The 27,423-nt window shown below is 42.3% G+C and overlaps 2 pseudogenes; one reads left to right on the plus strand and one right to left on the minus strand.

Moving 5' to 3' along the window:
• LOC136610045 (UDP-N-acetylglucosamine transferase subunit ALG13 pseudogene) overlaps positions 1-26,554 on the plus strand; it is a 28,867-nt pseudogene extending 2,313 nt beyond the window's left edge.
• Positions 2,285-2,368, minus strand: LOC136613713 (small nucleolar RNA MBII-202; annotated as a pseudogene).
• Positions 26,555-27,423: the final 869 nt, after the last annotated feature.

The raw sequence follows: 27,423 nt of genomic DNA on the forward strand, positions 1-27,423 counted from the left end.
ACTCTCGTCCACAGAGGATGGCGAATCCGTTGCGGCAAAGCCGACATTGCGGCGCGGATTCCCCGGTCGCAGTATGTCCATTCTTTTTTTTTTCTATTGCGGCCGCACTCTCCTCTATGGGAGCGCCGGCCACAACGGAAAAGCGCGCGGCCAAGCCGCTCCAAAACCTATGGCTAAGTGCAGCGGGTTTTGAAGCAGCGCTTTTCTGGCGGAAATCTTGCGGTTTTTCGCTGCGGCCAAACTGCAAGATTTCTGCTGGGAATACACCATGTGGGAACCCAGCCTTACTTCGAGCTCTGGTGGCCCATCTCCGTGTCATGAAGTGGGTCATTAGTATACAGGGCACTGGAAAACAAACACTTTTGATCTAACTGATGTTCTTGACTTTTTAAAACACATATGTCCAGTGAGTGTTTTGTGGGCCTGAGGCGCTGTGGTGGAAAGTTTTAATGCAAAATTCTGATAACAGAATCCCTTTAATTGTTTTACTGAAAGTTTTCTTCCTGAATTACCAGCCTCTATTCCTTCAGTTGCACTACATGACAGCACTTGGACTCCCTGAGTCAAGCAGCCTCTTAACTGGATCGGCGTGAATCTTAATAATAATAATCTTTATTTGCATAGCGCCAACATATTCTGTAGTGCTTACATAGACAGGGGGGATACAGACGCACAAAAGTACAAAAATTACAGAACCATGGTTACATAGTAATCAGTTGATGGAAACAATAGGGGTGAGGGTCCTATAGGCATACATAGAGTGACTTCCAGTCCACGAAGAAGAGGTGGCTTGATTCACAGTTTGGTCCTATGACATAACTGAGGGAACAGAAATGAAGTTATTAATGTAAGAAGAAAGCAAATCAGTAAGAAAATTTAACTACAAATCTCATTACAGGATGGAAATTACAAACAGACCCAAAAATTAAGATTTCTGAAAAGGCTTTTTTATGTAGTAAAAATTACAAAATTGTAAGCATTTAGACAGTGAAATTGCATGACAGTGCAGTGTCCGAGAAGCGGGCCCACAGCCGAGGGGATGGCAGGGTAGATAAAGACTTTGTCATGGGTGGCTCTACCATCTGCTCCCCTGACGGTAGCTTGGGACCCGACCAAGTTACTACTGGGGAAGTCACAGGGAAAAGTAACCTGGAGGTTACCTGTAGTCTTCCTGTACTCATGACGCCTCTATTCCGTCCTCTGCAGTGAATCTTGATGATAGAATCAAGTAGTCCACACACAGGGAAAACGTTCTGGACTAAACCAGGAAAGAGTGGTAGTGTCCATTTACTATAACTTCAAAACAACGGTTTGGCACATTACAACAGGAGAAGGTGGTGTGACACAGAAGATTCTCGGGGTATTCCGGACAATCCTCAGCCCTAGTTATCTGTGTGATCCTGCTCCCAGCAACTCTCTCTCTCCAACATTCTTCTGGTCAACATTCTTGCTTCCAGTGCCTCTCGCCAAGCAGCGGTCCTTTTTTCTTACTCAGTGCTTAGTGGTAGGACTGGCATATCCTCTTCCATTCTGTCCAAACACAGACCAATTTGTGGCTATGGTGTTCACTCACTTGCAGACTTGTCAGAAACACTCCTTGCACTGATGTAGACTGGCATGTACTGCTCTTTTGCAAGACTCCCTCAGACCAACTAGCATAGCATCCTTGCAAACAGATATACAGTATAAGACTTAGGCCGCCTGCAGACGGGGGGGGGGGGGGGGGTGTCAGATCCGGCCGCGAGGATTCTCGCTGCGGGACCCGACCCGAGCGACTGCAGGGACCAGCGCGTACTCACCCGCACCCGCGGCTCTGGCTGTTTGATGTGCCGGCTTGCCGGGCAGCCGGCGCATGCGCAGACCGGAGCCGGCGGTGGGTGAGTGATATTTCTGTGTGGGGCTCGGTGAGATTTTGCGCAGGCGGCCAAATCGCGGCCGTCTACATAGGATTGCGTTTGTTAATCCTATGCAGGCTTCCAGCGACGGAAATTCCGCGGGAAATCCCGCCGCGGAATTTCCGCTCGTGTGCAGTCACCCATAGTCACATGACACACAACATGATACATTTTCCAGACATAACCCCGACATTAACCCATTCACTGCTGCAGTGGTGCAATACACATAACTCAAATGCATACTACACATAAGTCACTGACAAGACAATGGCATGAGACAGACATATAACATTATGGAGGGGCCCCACTAACTTTGGGCCACTACGACAGTGGCCTTAAGTTGGACACCAATCATCAACTCTTCAGCCTGGAATAGGCTGTGTTGTAGAGACTACACATAGGAAGGGGGTCACCAGCTTCAAAGGGTTCAAGCAAATCATCACAGCTATGCAGAGATTCCGGAGTAGTTGTCATCCTCTGACTGTAGATAGAAGTGGGATTGGAATGAATTGGAGCAATCAGCTGGGACAGCGGCCCGGGATCAATACTCTTCCACCTCGTTATATTAACTCGTCAGTCTCAGAAAAAAATGATCTTGTTGTTTATAGCAACCAAATATCTGAACTCCGATTGCTATGGCCATAAAGCGCACTTTGAACGGGTGTTACAAGAGCCCCATAGAGCAGTGGGTACAAACATGTATAATATAGCTAACCAGACCAACAGAACATGTCTTGGGATTTGCGTGGAAAGATGATCAGTTTGCAGTCTCTGTACATTGGTCTGCAGGGATTCTGTAGATTTTTTGTGTTGATGATGATCTCTGATGAGAAACTTCTTTACGATTGCTGACTCCAACAACCATTAGAACAATCATCACAGAAAAACAGAGATTCCGTAGAATGTGTCATCAGGTTGGTGTCAGGAGCTACATACAAATTGTGGACAATATAAAACCCATTATCTGCTCTGCAAAGAGTGATTACAGCTCCAGAGAAGATAACTACATGGATGGAGCAGAGCTAAATTTACTGAGCACACCAATGTGTTGTGTAATTAAGGCTAGGGCCACATGGCACAGGTTGCAAGTTGCTACAAGCTGCAGATCACAAAAATATATCCAGCCTTGGAGGATAATTTTTTGCAAGCTGCAGGTGGCAAGAACTTGTGAGTTGTGCCGCAACCCCATTGACATGAATGACAATGGAAGTGGAAGGGTTACACGACAATCTTTAGTCATGTAACCCATGCCATTGTGTAACCCTAGCCTTAATATGAAGAACTTGCTTGGCTATGCTTCATCTCTATACAATAATCATGTTTTGGAGCCCTGGGGGCCATGGCGACTTACTACCTAAAAGAGAAAGCAAAAAGTCTTCATAACCCCTAATACTATATCTGTCCACAACAGATCATGTATGTGTATAAGCGTTAAGCCTCCAATGACCATCTATAATGTATACAGGCACATATATACTCACATCTCCAGGAGGACCTAACTGTTTACTGCTGAGCACACAGAAATTTTCACCTGCCAAGCAAGTACTTTTACATGTGCTTGTCCAACAGTTGGGCCAAGTAAGAAGTACAACAATCAGCCAACAAACAAGTGAATGTTCATTTGTCGACTGATCGTTGACTTTCAGCAAGCACAACATTGCTCACTGGGCCCTCGAGTTAAAGGGGTTGTCCCACGGCAGCAAGTGGGGTTATACACTTCTGTATGGCCATATTAATGCACTTTGTAATATACATCGTCCATTAAATATGAGCCATGCAGAGGTTATTCACTTACCTTCCCTGCGCTGGCGTCCCCGTCGCCATGGTGCCGTCTAATTTCAGCGTCTAATCGCCCGATTAGACGCGCTTGCGCAGATGGGTCTTTTCCCTTCGGCTCGGCAGCAGCGGCGTTCTGGCTCCGCCCCCTTCTACGCATCATCGCGTAGCTCCGCCCCGTCACATGTGCCGATTCCAGCCAATCGGGAGGCTGGAATCGGCACACGTCATGGGGCGGAGCTACGCGATGACGCATACCAGGGGGCGGAGCCAGAACGCCGCTGCTGCCGAGCCGAAGGGAAAAGACCCATCTGCGCAAGCGCGTCTAATCGGGCGATTAGACGCTGAAATTAGACGGTACCATGGCGACGGGGACGCCAGCAACGGAGCAGGTAAGTGAATAACTTCTGTATGGCTCATATTTAATGCACGATGTATATTACAAAGTGCATTAATATGGCCATACAGAAGTGTATAACCCCACTTGCTATCGCGGGACAACCCCTTTAAGGCAGCAGAATGCAGTCCTAAACTCTCACTCATAACCTGGAGCTTGCGGGTTCAATCCCTGTATTGTTCAGGTAGCTGGCTCAAGGTTGACTCAGCCTTCCATCCTTTCGAGGTCGGTAAAATGAGTACCCAGCTTGCCGGGGAATAATAAAAAAATGTACAGTGAAAGCACTATACAAAAAATAAGTCCCTTCACCCCTTCCTCCCCACTGGTCATCTGTACATCTCCCTGTGTGAGCAGATGGTCTGTGAGGATGAACAATTGAACTAATGAACATCTCCATACCAGAGATGTATAACTAAAATATACAAATGCTGATCAACCTGCTTGGTGATCGGCATTTGTTACATCAGGTCAAGAATTTGGCCAATGTCAAAGAACTCCAACCATCTAGGATTGTCAAAACCAGTTACTGTGTAACCAATATAAGCTTGATGACTATTAGGCAGAAAAGCACAGTGGGATTTGTGCGTTTAATGGTAAGTATACTATATATACCCTCAGTAATGAGGGTTAGGTATCTCACCTTGTGCTTGAGTTCATTTCAGGGTCAGAGGAGATAATTCTAAGAAGATTCCTGATTACCTGTCCTGGTAACAGCTGGCCTGACAACAATATCCAATCGGCCAGCGCGGAAATGGAGGCAAGAAGAGGTGACAAGGACTGACTGACTAGAAGAACTCTGAAGATCAGTGATACAGCAGCAGTTAAAAAATACAAGTTAAAGCTCCTGCTCCTGTCACAGCTCCAGATCTCCAGTGAAGATGGAAAACCTTCTGCGGTGATTGATCATCAGAGCGGAAGAAGTAGGTGGTTAGGAGTGGCTTCACAGATGTCTGAACCTCCGTGCACTTCAGCTTCAGGGCACGCTAACAGACAACATCAATCGAGCACACGTATCAGAGATGTATACGTCCGGTAGAAGACCGTCAGCAAAGCGAACGCAGAAGGAGAGAGCAACCTTTTCACCTTCATCTAATTGGAGGTGAATAGGGCCTGGCAGAAGGAACAGTGCCCAACATATGACAACACCTGTACCAAGTCCTGTGATGCTGCCGATACAGATGGAGAGCGACAGTACCCAAAAGATAGATGCTTGATAAGAGCTCCTGTACGTAGGAATGAAAGCAAACCAGAAGTCGATGTGTGCAGGCAGAGGAAAACTAGTAAGAGAGAAAAAGTGAAAAAAGAGAGATGACACTAAGGCTTCTTTTCCACCAGCGTACATCAGCCGGCCGTTTTCACGGCCAGCTGATATACGCTGTGATCCGATGCATTGGATTCCAATGCATCTGATCACATGGCCGTATTCCTGAGATGTAAAAGCGCCCGGCCAGCCCAATATAGCGCCAAGAGTTTTTACTTAGGGCCCAAAAGATAGTCCTGAAACTATCTTTTGGGCCGGAATACGTCGGCCGCGGTATGGGCTCCTATGGGAGACCATGGCAGCGGACACAGGTGGGAGGGAGTTTAGCAGCGGGGCTGCTAAACACCCTCCCTCTGCTCTCCTCCCCCCGTGCAGGCTCACCTGTCCTCACCTCCCCGCTGGCTCTCTGCAATGAAAGGGGGCATGATGGGGGTGGAGCTAAGTGCCAGCTTGCCCCGTCTCCTCCCATTGCTGGCTGTGGACTAGGGGCAGGATGTGAGTGGAGCTAAGCCCCCGGCCTCTCCCTGCCCCTTGTCCATAGCCATCAATGGGAGGAGGCGGGAAAGGACGGCCTTTAGCTCCACCCTCACCCCCTCCCATTGCAGAGAGCCAGCGGGGAGGAGAAGATAGGTGAGCCTGCGATGGGGAGGAAGGGAAAAGGGGCGATGGCATGGTAGTCTTGGCGCATTTGATTTGTGCGCCCGTTCACCAGTTTTATCTCTCCCAACATAGCGTATATCGGCTGGCCGTGAAAACAGCCGGCTGATATACGCTCTTGGGAAAGAAGCCTAAAGGTGGAGAAGAATTGGGAATTCCTGCTGTTAAGCGAGGCTTGCTGAAAGAGAGAAACCGTCTGAGAATAGAGAGAAGGTTGATTCACCAATGCTTTAGTCATTGAATTGCCGAAAGACATATACTTTGGGGCCATAAGCCCAGTTGTAGAGACTACTCCAGACTGTTAAATCTATGGTACTGGTTGTTAGAGGAATTGATAGTTGGAGGTTAATTGTTTAAAATACAATTGTGGTTAAAAGGATAATTGCTATAAGGCTAATTACTAAAATTGCCATTTGCTATAGGTTATAAAATAAGTGTTGAAATATTTAATGTTAAATATTATGCCCTCTTATGGATAAAAGTCAGACTCTATCATTAAATTATTATGTAAAATGTAAGTCTTGAACCTTCCTATGCAGTAATTACTGTAATTATTATTTTTGTTTAATAAACTTTAATTTGCTGCAATTAACTGCCTCCACCATCAGACCATCATACACCATTCACCTGCATTCCTTAGGTTGGCTTCGCATGTGCATCAGAAACTCCGGACGGAGGTCCTGGCGCAAATCCGGCATGTAGCTTTTTGTTCCATACCAAAACCAGAGAGCAGGCGAACCCCATTATATTTAATGGGGTCCTACCGATGCTATTCAAATACATCCACAGAGTGAATGGAGCTGGAAAGCTGAATCCCCAACACAGGTGTAAAAGCACCCTTACAAATACAGTACCAGAAACAAGCAAATTATGTAGATACACTAACCTCACCAAATTCAATACATAGCATAGATATGGTACTGCAACCAAGTTAAGTAAATATATATAGTCCGTGGACCAAGCTCAATACATACATACAGTACAAGTGCAAAGCTCAGTACATACATACAGTATTAGGGCCAAGCACAGTACAGGTTGAAAAATGAATGATGTAAAGCACCGTTTCCCCCCGAAAGACCTACCCAGGTTTTCGGGGGAGGCTTGAAATATAAGCCCTCCTCCAAAAATAAGCCCTAGCTGCAGTACATGGGAAAAAAAACCATCAATACTCACCTGGCCCATGGCGTCTGAGTCCCTCGCGGGTGACAGGTGAGTTGCGGCGGTGAGCAGGAGGGAGCAGGGGGGAGAGAGGGAGAGAGGGATCTCCCCTCCGTTCCTCCCCGCTCTCCCCCAGCACTGTGTCAGGCTGCTGTGTCCTCTGCGCTGAGAGATCCTCTTCTTTCTGTTGATGGGGCTTTCAATACCCCGCCTCCAGTAAAGCGAGCGCTGTGATTGCATCAAGCACCAGCCAATCACAGCCAGCGCTCAATGAGCCAATCACAGTCATTTAGTGATGTCATTCACTGAATGGTTGTGAATGATCAAGTGCCGGCTGTGATTGGCTGGCCATCGATCCAATCACGGCGCTCGCTTTGCTGGAGGCGGGGTATTCACAGCCCCATCAACAGAAAGAAGAGGATATCTCGGCACGGAGGACACTACAGACTGCTGCATCGCCGCCAAATACCAGCAGTGCGAGGCACTGGGATGCCGCAGACCAGATTATCCCCACCCTCCCCCTGAATATAAGACACCATGCCTCTTTTGGTTCAAAAATTAATATAAGACAGTGTTTTATTTTCCAGGAAACACTAATCTGAAACAGTCAAAGACACACAGGGCGGGATTTGCTGCAGAGTGTCCGCTTGAGACTCGGTTTATTTAAATAAGATCTACATGCTGCACCCATCACCTGTCCCCATCCCCATATGAGTGGTGAACTCATCAACTGCCATATGGCTGCAGCTTTAAAGTGGAGCTTCCACCTATTCTCCTGCGCCTGTCTCCTCTCTTCATAAGGGCCCTTGTCCATAAAAATAAGTCTGTACAGCCCCGTAGATATTCACTACCCACCACTACATGAGCAAGTCACACTGTGCAGGCGCCAGCAGCAGGCTACGGATTGACTTGGTTTTGAACTATTCATGATACTTATGTATCTTTCTAAAATTTTCTACTGCAACTACAAGAGCCAATCAGTCAGGTAGAGCCAGGCCTTGTGGGATACTTGGTTGGCCTGTGGCATAGCTGAAGAGACATCTGGAGAAATAAGTCTTTTATGATCCTAAGCGACGTACAACAGCAAAAGCAACATTATTGGAGCTACATCAGGGCAGGTGGTCTGCACTAAAAACAGACTATTTGGCGCACTTAAGGATGAATTAGCATGGGTTGAAGCTCCCATTGATACCGATGATTTGGAACATCACTGTATAAGAATTGATATTCAGCTGACTAAACAGACAAAAGAGAGTCTCTAGTTGGTCCCTTAATAATAACTATTACTCATCTGTTCCAGCCCCCACTCCTAAATATTTTTAAGTGAAGAATTACCGTGAACCTCAAACTATAGATTCCCTCAATGTAGATTGACAGTGTAGAAAGACGTAAAAATGCTGATAGAAAGGACCGAAGATTTCGGGAAAATCAAAGCTTCTGTTGTAGAGTCTGATCATTTCCCTATCAATTGTCCAAGTGTTTTACATAAAACGATGGTGGCACTAGCAGATTCTAACTTTTCAGAAGAAGGACCAGTTGTTTCTAAGCAAAAGTCCCTGATGAATGCAGTCATCTGTTTATTTCCTCTAACATCAAAAAAGGAAAACAAGGACTCCCATTGTTTCATTCCCATCAAGTTTCATATAATTCTCTATAGATATCCACATCGTGGACTCTGGAGCAAATGGGAGATTCATGGACCTTTCTTTTGCTAATAAACATCGGGTGAAATATCAATAATGACTGTCACCTATTGTTATGGAAATTGTAGGTGGATCTCCAATAGGCTCAGGTCTAGTTGATCAGGAGACTGAATTATTGGAGATCATCATTGAACCTAATCATCATGAGGTTTTGTCCTTGCTGTTAAGGCCCATTTAGACGCAACGATTATCACTCAAAATTCACTCAAAAGCCATCTTTTGAGCGATAACCGTTCTGTCTAAATGCACTGCCATCGTATACTGTTCATGCACTATTCGTTCATCACTCTTTTTTAGCAAGCTAGAAATGAGCGATGAGCATGGGGGACTTCAATCAGGTAATGAACCCAGCTATGGACAGGTTCCAACCGTCCCCCGGAGCCCCCGTCATAGATAGCTTTCCTATGCAACAGCTGTTTGAAAGTGTGGGCTGGGTAGACCTTTGGCGCTTTTGACAACCTAACACCCTCGAATTCACTTGCCACTCCATGGGCCACAATATGCTATCAAGAATCGACTATATATTATGTTCTCTGATACTAGCGCTCTATATATCTAATATAACTCATTGCCCACGAAGTATATCGGACGATAGCCCGATACTACTATCTTTAAAATTTCCCAGCTTTAAGATCACCCCTACTTGGAAATTACACCTATTTTGGCTTAAACTTCTAAAATCCAATGACCAGACGCCAATCCACATATCTATGTTTCTAGATGCTCACAATGGTAATACTCACTATGCCCTGAAATGGGATACCTTTAAGGCATATCTCAGAGGATGCCTCAAATCTGCCATCTCCTACATTAAAAAATTAACATCTCAAATCGTCTAGGAGCTTGAGATCCAGACATCGGAGGCCGAAAAACATACATCTCTAACCCCACAGACTCCAATAGGGCAAAATGGCTTGGTCTTATGCGCCTCTACAAGCATCAAATATATATTAAAACCAAACATAAACTACCCTTTACTGAACAATGCTATTTTGAACTAGGCAACCAATCTAGCCATCTGTTGGCAAACCTTATCAAAGAAGAAAACCAAGCTAACACAATCCTGAAAATTAAAAACCCGCAGGGTATGGAGCTCACCGATACGCAGTGCATAACAACTCGCTTTATGGAGTTTTACGCTAATCTCTATAGTTCCTCCACGGACAAAACTACCCTAGATGTCCTTAATTATCTACAAGACCTGACATTCCCAACACTCTCTGCCAAACACGTGGCATTTCTAGAAGCCCCAATTACTTTAGAGGAAATTCAACAAACTATCAAAGACATGGCGCTTAATAAGTCCTCCGGTCTAGACGGCCTCCCAATAGAAATATACTGGAAATATAGCGAGTTACTGACCCCACTTCTACATGATACCTTACATCAAGCCCTGCTAGAGAAGTCACTTCCTCTATCCCTTTATCAAGCGACCATTATAGTCATTTTAAAACTTGACAAAGACCCGATGGAATGTAGCTCCTATAGCCCTATCTCATTAGTCAATGCAGACTATAAAATCTTAACAAAAATTCTAGTCACTAGATTGAACCCGGTAATCCTATCTATTATACACCTCGATCAGACACGCTTTATGCCAGGTAAATCTACAATGATTAACATTCGCAAGGTTCAGACGGTCATTCAATTAGGTAGACAATACAATATGCCTTGGGCTCTCATGTCATTAGACATGATGAAAGCCTTTGACTCCCTGGAATGGAATTTTCTAGAGGCCTGCCTAGCCCGTTTTGGGTTTGGTCCCAAGTTTAGGCAATAAATGAGAATTATATACAAATCCCCGAAGGCCAACGTGGTAATAAATGGTGTCCCTTCTACTGACTTCCCGCTCTCGAAGGGCACCTTGTTTGCCATAGCCATAGAAGCTCTGGCGATCCATCTGAGATCCTCCACCAATGTGCTGGGCATCAGGTGGGGGGGGGTCTCGAGAGCAAGGTGGGTCTTTATGCAGACGATACAATCCTCTTTTTATCTGACCCTGACACCTCCTTCTCTCAAGCTATGACCCATATAGACAAATTTTTCCAATTTTCCGAGTTATATGTTCATTGGACTAAATCCACAATTTTATACACGGGCCACAACCCTAAAAATGACCCTTGTGTTTCTAGATATGTTCTAGCCGTAGTCTCCACATTCAGACATTTGGGGATGATTATGTCTTGTGACTATCACAATGCTTTAGCAGATAATATTGCACCGTTACAAGAAATCCTAAGGTACAAACTTAAGTAATGGGCTTGTTGGAGAAAGTTTAAGGAAGTACACCTAAATCAGGTAAAATCAGTAAATGAGAGTCACAAGTGACTTTGCCGTTAACCAAAAACTCAGTCAAGAGATTTGAATCCAGCTAATGGTAATGGAGTTCTGGAGACCAGGAACCCAACACCTTAGTTTTATTAAGAGGACATTGATGCAATTGGTATTATATTCTCTAGAAACAATATTTTTACCTATACTACCCGCTAATGTATAGAATATAAGTACACATGATGTATGATTTGTACCTAACAATAATTTTTCTCTATTCTGTACTATGCAAGTTTTGTGATAAATAAAGCAAAGTTAAAAAGAAATGAGCGATGAGCCTTATCAGTGCTGCACCTGATCTTTTCAGTGGGTGGTGCTGATAGCATTTTTTCAGCTGGTATCCCCTTGGAACTTCCCAGCGGGATACCAGCTGAAAGCTCCGAGAACAGAGAAGCTGTCAGGGCTCCTGTTGCTTCTTGGAGCTGGCAGTTCAGCAGGACACCGCGAGAACAAAGCAGCTATTTGCATATACAAAACAGCTGCATTGTTCTCTAGCTATCGCGGCGTTATCCTGCTCAGCCTGCATAACTCTTAAGTAGCTAATTAGCTACTTAGAGTTATGCAAAGATGATCACTCAAAACTGTTAGTCAAACTGTCGTTTGAGCGAATTTTGAGCGATCATCACTCCGTGTAAACAGACCTTTAATTTCATGCCCCTCATTTTCATATCATCTTGGGATTGCCATTGCTACAGACTAAGAATTCCACAATTGACTGAAAAACCCACCAGAAGGTCCCTTTCCCAGAGAATTTATCAAAATAATACCATAAAAAAGTTGTGTGGGGACCTACAAGTATCAACCAAATTACCACACATATATAAAGAATTTACTAATGTTCTGTATGTGATAAAAAGAACCCTGACAAAACTCAAAGGTGAGTGGAGATTTGCCTGGCGAAGAGGCGGTCTTGAAATCCGTAGCTATATTCCCACTGTAAATAAAAGTTATATACTTACATTCCGGAGTGGTGGTCTTACAGCTCTCTTTTTCTCTCCAATATATTGGTTTGTAAGTCGGCTCGAAGAGAGCGGCTAGAAAGGAGGAGCAGGCAGCAGCCCGTTCTGTATAGCCACGCTAAGCGCTGCCTTGCACATAGTTGAGTCAGGTGAACAGCACTGTTGTACGCAGCACTATTTTGTATGCTGTTTATGAAATAGTGGGTTGGCACATGAGCTGTTTGCCTCAGTTTTATCTTACAAATTGTTATCCGGTACACCCATACCCTTTGAGGGCATATATCTACTGGAAGAGCTTGAGCTGAAAGCACTTAAACCCCTTAGCTTAATTATCTATATATATAAAATTGAATGTATGTGTGTGTGTCTGTCTGTCTGCGTGTCTGTCTGTCTGTTTGTCCTTTATGCGCTACTACACCATTCATCCGATCGCCATGAAACTTTGGGAAGTTAAGTACACTCCTGGGAAGATTATAGGCATAGTACAACTATCCTATGATAAATGGAGCGCTTGCGAGCGTCATCGACAGTTACGCCCCCCCATGTAGATCGTTCGATTTCCATCATTGCCACTAATTTTCTCACTTCCCGATGTCATAGATACTTGAAATTTGGCACGAGCATTGATTGTGTCATAAATAGGAAAAGTTCATGGGTCCCAACTCGATTATTCAATTCTAAGCGCCAAAGAATTAGCGTCCAAATTTTACGTACGGAATCTAATTTTCTCACTTCCAAATGTCATAGAAACTTGAAATTTGGCACGAGCATTGATTATGTCATAAATAGGAAAAGTTAATGGGTCCCAACTCGATTATTCAATTCTAAGCGCAAAAAAATTAGCGGCCAAATTTCACGTACGGAATCTAATTCTCTCACTTCCCAATGTAATAGAAGCTTGAAATTTGGCACGAGCATCAATTATGTCATAAATAGGAAAAAGTAATGGGTCCCAACTTGATTATTCAATTCTAAGAGCCAAAGAATTAGCGTCCAAATTTTACGTACGGAATTTAATTTTCTCACTTCCAAATGTCATAGAAACTTGAAATTTGGCACGAGCATTGATTATGTCATAAATAGGAAAAGTTAATGGGTCCCAAATCGATTATTCAATTCTAAGCGCCAAAGAATTAGCGTCCAAATTTTTACGTACGGAATCTAATTCTCTCACTTTCCGATGTAATTTTGCACAAGCATTGATTATGTCATAAATAGGAAAAGTTAATGAGTCCCAACTCAATTATTCAATTCTAAGCGCAAAAGAATTAGCGTCCAAATTTTACATACGGAATCTAATTCTCTCACTTCCCAATGTCATAGAAACTTGAAATTTGGCACGAGCCTTAATTATGTCAAAAATAGGATAAGTTAATAGGTCCCAACCCGATTACTTAATTCTAAGCGCAAAAGAATTAGCATCCAAATTTTACGTATGGAATCTAATTTTCTCACTCCCCGATGTCATAGAAACTTGAAATTTGGCACGAGCATTGATTATGTCATAAATAGGAAAAGTTAATAAGTCCCAAGTCAATTATTCAATTCTAAGCGCCAAAGAATTAGCGTCCAAATTTTACGTACGGAATCTAATTTTCTCACTTCTTGATGTCATAGAAACTTGAAATTTGGCATGAGCATTGATTATGTCATACATAGGAAAAGTTAATGGGTCCCAATCCGATTATTTAATTCTAAGCGCAAAAGAATTAGCGTCCAAAGTTTACGTACGGAATCTAATTTTCTCACTTCCCAATGTCATAGAAACTTGAAATTTGGCACGAGCATTGATTATGTCATAAGTAGGAAAATCTAATGGGTCCCAACTCGATTATTCAATTCTAAGCACAAAAAAATTAGCGTCCAAATTTATGTACGGAATCTAATTCTCTCACTTCCCAATGTCATAGAAACTTGAAATTTGGCACGAGCATTGATTATGCCATAAATAGGAAAAACTAATGGGTCCCAACTCGATTATTCAATTCTATGTGCAAAAAAATGTGCGTCCAAATTTTACGTACGGAATCTAATTTTCTCACTTCACGATGTCATAGAAACATGAAATTTGGCACGAGCATTGATTATGTCAGAAATAGAAAAAGTTAATAGGTCCCAACTCGATTATTCAATTCTAAGTGCAAAAAAATTAGCGTGCAATTTTACGTACGGAATCTAATTCCATCACTTCCCAATGTTATAGAAACTTGAAATTTGGCACGAGCATTGATTATGTCATAAATAGGAAAATCTAATGGGTCCCAACTCAATTATTCAATTCTAAGCACAAAAAAATTAGCGTCCAAATTTCACATACGGAATCTAATTCTCTCACTTCCCAATGTAATAGAAACTTGAAATTTGGCACAAGCATTAATTATGTCATAAATAGGAAAAGCTAATGGGTCCCAACTCGATTATTCAATTCTAAGCGCCAAACAATTAGCATCCAAATTTTACGTGAGGAATCTAATTTTCTCACTTCACGATGTCATAGAAACATGAAATTTGGCACGAGCATTGATTATGTCATAAATAGGAAAAGTTAATGGGTCCCAACTCGATTATTTTATTCTAAGCGCAAAAGAATTAGTGTCCAAATTTTACGTACGGAATCTAACTCCATCACTTCCCAATGTCATAGAAACTTGAAATTTGGCACGAGCATTGATTATGTAATAAATAAGAAAAGTTAATGGGTCCCAACTCGATTATTTAATTCTAAGCGCAAAAGAATTAGCGTCCAAATTTTACGTACGTAATCTAATTTTCTCATTTCCCGATGTCATAGAAACATGAAATTTGACACGAGCATTGATTATGTCATAAATAATAAAAGTTAATGGGTCCCAACTTGATTATTCAATTCCAAGTGCTAAAGAATTAGCATCCAAATTTTACGTACGGAATCTAATTCTCTCACTTCCTGATGTAATTTGGCACGAGCATTGATTATGTCATAAATAGGAAAAGTTAATGGGTCCCAACTCAATTATTCAATTCCAAGCGCAAAAGAATTAGCGTCCAAATTTCACGTACGGAATCTAATTCTCTCACTTCCCAATGTAATAGAAACTTGAAATTTGGCACGAGCATTAATTATGTCATAAATAGGAAAAGCTAATGGGTCCCAACTCGATTATTCAATTCCAAGTGCTAAAGAATTAGCATCCAAATTTTACGTACGAAATCTAATTCTCTCACTTCCTGATGTAATTTGGCACGAGCATTGATTATGTCATAAATAGGAAAAGTTAATGGGTCCCAACTCGATTATTCAATTCCAAGCGCAAAAGAATTAGCGTCCAAATTTTACGTACGGAATCTAATTCTCTCACTTCCTGATATATATAAATGAATGTATGTCTGTCTGTCCTTTTATGCATTACTACACCATTCATCCAATCGCCATGAAACTTTGGGAAGTTGTTGAGTACACTCCTGGGAAGATTACTGGCATAATACAACTATCCAACGATAGGTGTCGCGCGTGCGAGCATCGCCGACAGTTATGCCCCCCAGACAAAGATCGTTTGATTTCCATCTCAAGCACGAAAGCAAAAGGCATTATGAGCAATCGTGTTCAACTACAAAATGATGCATCCGCCAAACGTTTCGCTTGACAATTGCTGGATATTGAGAATGCTGAGGTAAAATGAAAGCTGCGCTGTGATTGGTTGCTATTTCTTATACTGCTGAGGTAACATGAAAGCTGTGCTGTGATTGATTGCTATATATTATACTGCTGAGGCAACATGAAAGCTGTGCTGTGATTGGTTGCTATTTCTTATACTGCTGAGGCAACATGAAAGCTGTGCTGTGATTGGTTGTTATATATTATACCGCTGAGGTAACATGAAAGCTGCGCTGTGATTGGTTGTTATCTAGATATATAAAAACGAATGTATGTATGTCTGTCTGTCTTCGCAGCAACGTGCGATGGGTAAGCTAGTTATCTATATATTCTTTATTTGTCCATCCTCCTCCCCATATAAAAAAGACGGTTGGTTCTTTGAGAACTTGTATTGATTATAGAGAATTGAACAAAATTGCAATAAAGAGCCATTTTCTTCCTTTATTGATAGCGGAGTTGCTGGAAAGAGTTTGCCAAGCAAACATCTTCAGAATATTAAATCCCCACGGTACATATAACCTGGTTCGTATTAGATCTATTGAATGGAAAATGACATTCAGATAGCATTATGTATTCTGAATATTAAGTCATGTCATTTGGGCTTTGTAATGCTCATACATCATTTCATCAAATACATTTTTAAGGACTTGTTAGATCTGTTTGTGGCCATTTATCTGGATGACCTACTAATTTTTTCGGACTTTGTAGAGGAAAATCAGAGTCATGTGGAGATTGTATGAGAGCATCTAAGAGCACATCAACTCTATATTAAAGTTGGGGAAATGTGAATTTCATCATACAGAGATCCAGTTCCTAGGTTATATAAGTTTTCCATTAGGGCTTATTCAGACAAACGCTTTTGCACTGTACATTACGAGAGGTCGGCTATCAGTCACAGTTTTACTAGTAAGTTTACATTCTGTTGCGTTAAGTGCACCCAGCCATGATGTAAACTTACGAATTTACATCCTGTAGTGTTAAGGGGTTAATCAGTCCAACTTTGTGATCTCTTACTAGCCTGGTTCATGGAATGATAAGGCTGATGCCTTATCCACATGCTTTCCAATGACTCCTCCCCAGCAGTACTGCCAACAACTATTCTTCCTCATTCAAATATCTTTAGGGTAAGCCATAAGAAAGACTTGCTTGAATAGATAAGGAAAGCATATAAGACTGATCCAATTTTTTGCATCCACCAGATGAGGTTTCCTTAATATTCCAAAACAAACTGTGGACTCATAAGCACAAACTTTATGATTAAAACTATTTTATGATTAAAGGAATTAAAACTAATTCATGACTCCAAGCTAGCGGGTCATAAAAGAATTCAGAAGACAAAATAATTTTTGTCCCATATTTTTGGTGGTTCAATTATCAAAAAGATGTAAAGAGATACGATACTTCAAGCAACACTTGTGCTATGTATAAAACTCTCAATTCTTCACCAGTGGGTTTGCTGAAGCTCCTGTCATTTCCATCTCATCCTTGGAGAGTTATCTCTGTGGACTTTATTGTCGATTTACCTGTCTCCAAAGAAAATAATTCAATCCTAGTAGTGGTTCATTGGCTCCCTTAAGCTGCACATTTTATTCATTGCTTTGGGCTAACGTCTGCTAAAGAGACTGCTGATCTAATAATTCATAATGTGTTTCATCTCCATGGAGTACCAAATGAAGTTGTCTCTGATTGTGGAGTACAAATTACATCAGGATTCTAGCAAAATTTTAGCAAAGTGCTTGACATTGATGAGTTTATCATCTGCTTTTCATGCCCAACCTAATGGTCTGACTGAGCGCAGAAATCAAACATTAGAGCCGTATCTCTGGTCCTATATTTGTCATCTGCAAGGTGATTTTCTTCCCATGGGGCAGTTTTCCTATAATTATTCTTAAAATGCCTCCACTAAACAGGCACCATTTTTTACAAATGTGGGTTACCATCAAAGTATTCTTCCTAATTTTCCCATAGAGACTTTTATTCCTGCAGTCACAGACAGAATTCAATACAATAAAACCTGGAGATGCTAAAAAATACCTTAAAAAGGTAATTATAAGCAAGTGGCAGATAACTTTTGCAAAGCTTCTCCAACTCTCAAAATGAAATATGGCAAAAATTCATTGGTCCTTTCAAAACAATCGGACAAATAAGCTTAGCAGCTTTTCATTCGAAAGTTCCCAGGACAATGAGGATAAACCTAGTATTACACATATCTCCATTGATACCTGCCTGTTGTTCCTAATTCATTTTTGGCTCCTGCTCCATATTCCATTGAAATCGATGGGCAGGAACATTACACTGTTGAAAGAATCTTGAACTCCAGAAATGATAAGAATAATTCATGGGAGCCTGTAAGCAATATCACTTTTAACATGCTGTGTGTAATTCTTACCGGTGTTGGATAGGAGCCACGAGTGTAGTAGCTGTGTGGGACCAGAGAGTAGTCAGGAGGCAGCCAGGATTAGTCACATTTGCAGTACCAATGGATGAGGCAGGAAGCGTAGTCAGATGGAAGCCAGAAGTCTTTATCAGGTAGTCACATTTGCAGGACAAATGGATAAGGCAGGAAGCATAGTCAGATGGAAGCCAGGAGTCGTTATTGGGTAGTCACGTTTCAGCTTTCCTGGGTACCCGTGATGGAATCTGTCTGTGAGCCTTGGTGCATGGACGTTGTTAGCTGGCTCCCATGAGTTCCCTTTTTGGACCATACCCCTTCCACTTCACCAGGTATTGCAATCTTCCTATATGGAGTCTTGAGTCCAGAATTTTATCTACCTTGAACTCCTCCTCCTCTTGGACCCTCACCGCTGGAGGAGGTGTCTGGTTTCTTCCCAAGAAGGTGTTGTCCTGGAATGGTTTGAGTAGAGATACATGAAAGACAGGATGGATCTTTAGGCTGTGCAGGAGCTTCAAGCAGAAAACCACCTGGCTGATCATTGCGGTGATTGGGAAGGGTCCCATAAACCTTTGCCTCAGCTTCGTAGAGGGTACCTGACACTAAGTTTTTGGTGGATAACCACGCCTTGTCACTCATTTCGAAGGTGGGGGCAGCTTGGCGAGGTGTGTCCTCTACTCTCTTGCAGGAATCCTGGGCTTCTTGCAAGGTCTCTGGATCTCAGATAATGCTGTCAGTCTGTGGTCGACCGTCGGGATGAGAGTGCTGATCGGAAGGCCCGGAATAAAGGCAGGATGTGGCCAGTTCAGTACAACTGAGGGATGTTTCATTATTGCAACCCCAATACCTTTGCTAAAAGTCAACTGCTTTGGGCCATTGGAGATTTCCCTTAGGAAAGCAAATTACAGGATGGCAGAAAGATACAAGTAAACAGCTTGTAAACAATTAATGTTATGATTAACAATTAGCTTCATAAATACTTATAAATGTTTACTATCCTGATATTTTGCCTCTGAAGGGTGTTTTTTTTCAATTTGTTTTTAATAAACAATATCCAAGTTTTTTACTTGGCGTTTCATGAATCATGAATAAGCACTGAAGACCACTTAGTAATTAGAATCCATTACATCCATTATATAATGTAATGTAATTCTGTATTGAGGAATATTATGTCAGGATTTAGTTTGAGCAGAGTAAATCTTCTATATTGAATTGTTTTTATATGTTTTCATTCTCTAATTTTTAACTGCTTAGAGGCTCAGAATGCATACTAACATCTCAGGCTCGTGGGGTTAATATGGCGCGGCTGACACCCAATTGCATCAGCCAAAATTAGAGTTCACACTGATCTTGTTAGTTAACCCTTTAAATGCCACTATCAATTTTGACAGTAGCATTTAAAGAGTTAGCTGTTTGAAGGTCGTCAGTGGCTCTCCACAATGAGATCACAAGGTGCTGTGTAGGTGTTATGGCAGCCTGGGGCCTTCTAGAGGCCGACAAGGCTTCTACATATGTCTGCCTGCAGAAATACCATATACTGCAATTCTGAAGTGTTGCAGTACATGGTATTGGTAATCAAATGATCGCAAATTCAAGTCTCCTATGGGGACTAAAAAAGGAGTTTGAAAAAGTGAAAACAATTATTATATCAAATGAATATTAAAAATTAAAAATATACTCTACCCAGCATTTCTTGTCAGAAGTGAAAACTTTTTGGAGATGTTAAAAGCTGGGAGGGAAGAGTATGATTACTATAATAAGATGCACTCCTCAAACACACCTCTTTATTGGGAAACCACAAAGGCAGTGATCCAAGGTAAACTTCTAAGTTACATATTCAACCTTAAAGGGGTTGTCTCGCGAAAGCAAGTGGGGTTAAGCACTTCTGTATGGCCATAATAATGCACTTTGTAATATACATCGTGCATTAAATATGAGCCATACAGAAGTTATTCACTTACCTTCCCTGCGCTGGCGTCCCCATCTCCATGGCTCCGTCTGACTTCAGCGTCTAATCGCCCGATTAGACGCGCTTGCGCAGAAGGGTCTTCTGCCTTCGGGTCTGTCCGGCAGCAGCGGCGTTCTGGGTCCGCCCCCTTCTACGCGGCATCGCGTAGCTCCGCCCCGTCACGTGTGCAGATTCTAGCCTCCTGATTGGCTGGAATCGGCACACGTGATGGGGCGGAGCTACGCGATGATGCGTAGAAGGGGGCGGAGCCAGAACGCTGCTCGTGCCAGACCGAGCCGAAGGCAGAAGACCCTTCTGCGCAAGCGCGTCTACTCGGGCATTAATATGGCCATACAGAAGTGCTTAACCCCACTTGCTTTCGCGAGACAACCCCTTTAAGAAGTCAATAAAAATGCAATTCAATAGGGTTAGTGCAAAACTCAAGAAAGCATACACCACATTCCTGACTTCCCCATCCACACAAAATTGAGAAGTCTGAAAGATATCAAAATCAGACTTTGATCTTTGGGTAGATAGAAAAGAAAGGTCATACAAAACGTACTTCCAAGCAGAGCTTTTTGGATATGGAAATAAAGCGGGGTGACTACTAGCAAGACTGGGCAACGGACGTAACCCACCAAACCACACTGCAGCGCTGAAGCACAATAATGACTGTATGCATGGACACCTGAAACAAATCAATAATTTGTTAAAAAACTACTATGAAGTACTTTATCAAGCCCCAACTTGGACCGCTGATAACGGACAGAGTTTCTTGAACTCAATCTCCATGCCATCTTTCCAAACATCACAAATAGACCATCTTAATAGGAACATAACAGAGTAAGAAGTCAAAAACACCATAAAATCACTATACAATAACAGAGCCGGAGGCCCAGACTCAGGGGAATTCTATAAAGTCTTAAAAGACCAGGTCTCACCAGCATTAACAGAATACTATAACCACATACTACATAACGGGAGAAATTGCAAAATATGCCAATACAGAACACATATAAGTAATACCCAAACCTAACAAAGATCCACAATTACCAGAATTATGCAGGCCCTCATAAATCAAGACCTGAAAATACTAGCAAAAATATTAGCAGAGAGGTTAGGTTCACTGATGCCCATGCTAGTGGGACCCTCACAAGTAGGGTTCATAAAAAAACGCTCAGCAGTTGCAAATATGAGAAAGGTTTTAGCGGTATTAGACATACTAAGACACCAGACTCACCCAGTGCCAAACCCAGTGATAATATTCCTAGACACCGAAAAGGCATTTGATAGTGTGCAATGGAGATGGCTGGGAATGGTCCTGGATAGAATAGCATTACAGGGCCCTTTCAGCACTTACATTAATAGCATCTATAGTAACCCAACAACAAGAATCCATACAACAGGATTCTTATCAGACCAAGTTCCACTATTTAAAGGAACCAGACAGGACTTCCGCTATATCCTTTACTGTTTGACCTAGCGCTAGAACCACTAGTATGCCATCTAGAAGACTCCCCCGTATTCCAAGGAATAAAAATTGGAATGCAAGAAATCAAGACCACTCTCTTTTCAGACAATATCCTCATATTTATGGCAGACCCTAAGGCACATTTGAAAAAAAGCAATAGCAGACATAACTGAATTCGGGACCTTCTCAGACTACCAAGTCAACCCAACAAAAAGTTAAATTCTATAGATGGGTGCACCTGGTCCTAAATCTTTTTGGACTTCCCTGGGTTGGGGAGAAGGAGCAGAAAAATATCACATACTTAGCGATAAAAATAGGTAAAAGATCCTACTTCACTATACTCCCTAAACTACCCGCCATTGATTGAGAAAATTACAACAGAATTGAGGAGATTATCAAATCTCCCTCTCTCAATGCTGGGAAGATGTTATCTCCTCAAGATGACGAGTTTTTCCAAACTGCTGTACCCTATGCAAACCAATTCTAATCAAACACTCGGATGTTGTGCGCCTCAACTCAGCTTTTACAAAGTTTATTTGGGCAGGAAACACCCGAGGATATCTTTGCAGAAGCTAATGTTAAGCAAGAGTGAGGGAGGAATGAATTTCCCGAACGTCAGAGGCTACGATATAGCATGCCTAACAAGACACATAGTAGGCTGGATGAGAGGCACAGATATATATTCCATTGAATCCAACTTAGCCTCTCCTTGAAGTCTCATAGCTTGCTTACACACACATTTCTCAGGTCTTCCACTAGATATTAAACGATCTTTACTACTAAGAGACACGATACTGACATGGAAAGAAGCAAGGAAGCTTTTCAGACTTCCCTACTTGTTGTCCAAATATATGCCACTAATAGGTCACCCAAAATTCCCCAGAGGTCATGATGATAAAGTCTTTATGGAATGGTAAAAAAAGGCTTAGTGGTAGCCCAGAACCTCATGCATGAGAGAGAGAGAGCAGATGGCTAAACCCATCTAAACTCAAGATGAAATATAACATACCAGAGACACAGTTCCTACAGATCGCGCAGGCACTTCAGTATTGCCAGACTAGGCTAAGAGATCTCAGTAGAGAGGTAGGTAAAACAGATTTTGATTCCACAGCACAACCAGTAGGAAGATTCTCATTATCCACACTACCAAGGGCAATAAAAGACAGATGGGAAAAAATAACAAAAGACACAGGTATGGGAGAAAAGATCCTGGAAGGTTGATTAAAAATCCGAGCCTGCTTGATAAGTAAGACATGGAGGGAAACTGGTTTCAAGATTATGTACCATATGTACATAATATGTACGCATATGTATGTATATATGGCTTGGACATACCAGCATCTCCTTCTTTCCCAGAGTGCATCACACAGTGCCCAAATTGTGGAACACCAGCCACAGATTTAGTTCATGGCATATGGAGTTGTGCTCAGGTGCAGGATTTCTGGAAAAAAAACTTATAAAATATATACAGGAGCAATGAAAAAGTATAATACCCAGTGAGATACAAACTATAATCTTAACCCATTCCTGCTGCAGGGCGTAAGTTTACGTCCTGGCAGCAGGGTATTTCCCGCAACAGGGCGTAAACTTACGTCCTGGGGATAGCGCGGGATCACATATGATCCCGCGCTATCCCGCAGCGGGAGCCGGCTGTCAGTCACAGCCGGCATCCCGCTGCAACAGCGGGGGCATCGGAGATGCGCCCCCCGCTGTTAACCCCTTCCCTGCCGCGATCTAAGTAGATCGCGGCAGGGAAAGAGTTCACAGAGGGAGCGGACTCCCTCTGTGTCTCTGGCCGCCTCTCGCGATAACATCGTGAGAGCCTGGCCTGTCACCATGGTAACAGGACGCCAGACACTGGCGTCTTGTGTTGCCAGTGCCTGAGATCGCTGTATAAGCGATAAGGCATGGCAGAGCAGTAGCCCTGCCATGCCTTATCACAGCGATCATCAGGGCAGTGGTCAAAGTCCCCCAGGGGGACACAAATGTAAAAAAAACAAAGATTAAAAAAATGAATTTAAAAAAAATGTAAAAAAAGAGTAAAAAAAACATTTTTTTATGCTTTTTCTCAGATTAGCATAAACAAAGGTAAAAAAATAATAAAACCCCACATATTTGGTATTGTCGCATCCGTAACGATGCGTACAATAAGTTGCACATGCTTTTGACTGTGCACGGAAAAAACGCCCCAAAAAGCACAAAAAAACTGAGGCAAAATGCAAATTTTTAGCATTTTGCCTCACTAAAAACACAATAAAAGTAATCAAAAAAGCCGTATGTACCCCAAAATAGTACCAGTAAAAACTACAGCTCGTCTCGCAAAAAATAAGCCCTCACAGAGCTCTGTACATCAAAAAATAAAAAAGTTACAGAAAAGTGGGAAAACCTAAAAAAAATGTAAGAATTTTGGTATCGTTGTAACCGTACCGGTCCGCAGAAAAAATGGAATGTCTCATTTATGCTGCATGATTAACGCTGTAAAAAAAAAATCTATGGCAGAATTGATGTGTTTTCTCTCCCTGCTATCATTAAAAAAATTAAAAAGTTTTACAATATAGTTAATGTACCCAAAAATGACGCCGATAAAAACTACAGTTCGCCACACAAAAAATAAGCCCTCATACGGCCGCGTTGACGGAAAAAAAAAAAAGGTAATGGCTTTTGATAAACGGAGAAGAAAATCCGCCAAAAATTGTTGCGTCCTTAGGCCTCGGTCACACGGGCGATTTTCCGTGCGATCTGTGCATGCGATGTGCGATTTTATAAAACCATTGCTTTGCAATGGTATCGGACACATGAGTGCTTTTTATGCGCTCGTCCGATAAATTATAGAACAGAAATCGCAGATCGCACCTATCTGCGATCTGCGATTCCTGTTCTCTTCTCTATATGCGCTCAATGGGGCCGGCGGCAGCAGCGCCGACCCCATTGAGAACATATACTTGACAAATCATTCTCCTCTGCCACAGCTGTAACAGCTGTGACAGAGAAGAATGATGTTTGCCCAATGAATTCAATGGAGGCGGCAATACAGCCGGCTCCATTGAAAGCAATGGGCTGCCGGCGATTGCGGGATGAATTGTCGGGAAGGGCTTAAATATATAAGCCCTTCCCTGCAATTCATCCAGAAATGTGTAAAAAGTAAAATAAAAATATACTCACCTTGTCCCGGCAGACGGAGTTCAGCTGCGGCCGGCCGGCAGTTCTCCTGAACTGCTATGAGTAGTATTCAGCAGTTGGGGATTTAAAATCCCCGCCTGCTGAATGAGCTGCCTCTGATTGGTCACAGCCCTCACCAATCAGAGGCAGCTCTCACTCACACCCATTCATGAATTCATGAATGGGTGAGTGAGTGCTGCCTCTGATTGGCTCAGCGCAGGGACCAATCAGGGGCAGCTCTCAGCTGTATTGCCGGCTCCATTGAATTCAATGCGCTGGACAGCGCTGCACTGCTCCGGCCCGTTTCTAATGAAACGCGGCTAGGAGCAGATTTTTCGAGCGATTTTTCGGCCCCGGACACGCGATTTGCGGATGCACATCCGTCATGCAATCCGCAAATCGCGGGAAAAAACTCCCGTGTGACCAAGGCCTTAAGCCCAAAATAGGCCATGTCATGAAGGGGTTAAACAATGATGAAATAACAGGGCCAGACGGGTCTACACCACTAAAATTCCCTTAATTCATTCACATAGTTCTACTAGTAGCGAAACGACTTCTGCTCAAACATTGGCTTCTGCAAATGATACCAGAAATAACTGAGCTGGTAGCCCAACTTAAACACTTATTAAATATGGAATGAGTGGGAACACAAAGAAAAAGCAGCAAAAACATTTTTTTAAAATTGCAGATTTTTCTTCAATCACATTACACTGACCAAGAAATCAGAAAAATTGTTGGTCCCTTTCAGTACACGACCTGGTATCTAATGGAGGACACTAGGGACTCTTTAGGAAGATTAACAAAGGGCAAGAAGATGGGGTAGATCGAATTAAATAGGAGACGTAAGATGGGGATGGGAGGGAGTGGGGCAAATAAGATGGAAAAAGCATCAGATGGGTCCCTTTTTTGTTACCTTTTTTCTTTTTTTTATTTTGGAACTTTACTATGATTCTTTTAGTCTATCTTGAAATGAATAGATCAATATGATCAAAATTGGTGGGTTGAAAGTGATAACTGAACCACAATAAGGAAACGTTATAGGATGCCAGTTTGGTTAGCTCTTTACTATACCTGAAAATGCAAACCTCATGAGAATTATCATTGTATTGCTTCTAAGTTGTACTGTGTCTATTGTATGGAATTGTAATGAAAATTTTTATAAAAAAATTAAATAAAAAGATGTTTGAAAAAAAATAAAATTCATATATATATATTTCTGTATTGATCTTAAAGAACTAAAAACATATTTGGTCTCATCACATTCATAAAAGTGTGATCTATCAAAATAGCACATTAATCCAGTCAACTGCTGCCATTTGTCAAGCTGTTCTGTATGAATATCTATAGAGAGAGGTGTTTGGAGTAGATGAGCAAAAATTAATTGCTGCTGTTGAGCTGTTTCGAAGTGGGTCAAAGAAGAACTGCAATAGTGCATCCACCGGCAGTGAAGATGCAAATTATGAATGATTTTGGCAGTCCCTTGGAGGAGAAAAACAAGCAAAGCACAGAGGAAGTAAAGATGGCAAAAAACCCAAACAAAATGCCCATTCCATACAAGGTCTTGAAGGCACTTGATCCAGAAATCTACATAAATGCAGAATTAGATCTATGGCTGGACAGCAAAAAAGCGCTTCAGACAACTGAATACATGGTGTTTGCTGGAAGACTTTACTGTCTTAGTGATAAATGTCAGGTGTGTTTAGAGCCGGGTGGGCGATTTTACAATGCTCATATACAAGAAGTTGGGCAAGACACCAATTCTGTTACAGTATTTATTGAAGAACTGGCAGAAAAAGCTGGACCTCAAATCTAGGAAGAGGCTTTTCTAGACAGTACGTGGAAAGGAGACTGCAGCCAATCTAGCATCATATGAACACTACAGACCTCCGTAATCTCCACATCATCAAAGCCGTATCTTTGGAATCCCAAAACACGCTATGAACCCAGAGATCTCTTTTTACCACAGTCCTGGAAAGAGGTGCTACCAAAGTTTTGACAATTATTCCTACAGAACTAGGAGCTACATACGGAGTAGAAGGCAGATGCCTTGTGTAAATAAAGAGTGTCACTTTGGGTTTGTGTCAGACAGAGATGAGGAGCATTGAGGCCTGGAAGAAACAATAACTTATTATGAAATTGAGGAAGGAGACGAAACACCTTTCCCTCCTTTATCTAATCCAGGAAATACAATGGTTAGCACTCCAGCTTTTTGGGTTGCCAGGAGTAATCCTGGCCCTGTCAAGCAAAGTTTGAATTCATCAGAGGAAGATATTGAGGAACCAAGCAATAATGGAGAGTATCATGGAGACATTTATACTTCAGATGGAGCATTTGAGAATCTATGTTTGTATAGTGCAATGGAGTCCACTCAGAATCTGTCTTTGCAAGATGAGGTCTCCCGGTCTGTGCTGCCTCAAGATGATGTTCCTTATAAGTTCACGGAACAGACTACATCTGTTATATCTACCTGTTGTGTGAATTCTGCACCAGCAATCGTGGTTTCTTCAAATTCAGCTGTGGGTGTTTCATCCATCATTACCTCCACTGTCCTTCCACAGACGACTGTGTAGCCAATTGTGGTATCACAGCCTACCCCCCCCCCCCCCCACTGGATGGCCAGTTCCACCTAGCTCTGGAGGAATGGGGGAGTGTACGATTTCTCTTCCTCCGCCACTTTATTCT

Source organism: Eleutherodactylus coqui, chromosome 2, assembly GCF_035609145.1.
Source record: "Eleutherodactylus coqui strain aEleCoq1 chromosome 2, aEleCoq1.hap1, whole genome shotgun sequence".
NCBI classification, from domain to species: domain Eukaryota; kingdom Metazoa; phylum Chordata; class Amphibia; order Anura; family Eleutherodactylidae; genus Eleutherodactylus; species Eleutherodactylus coqui.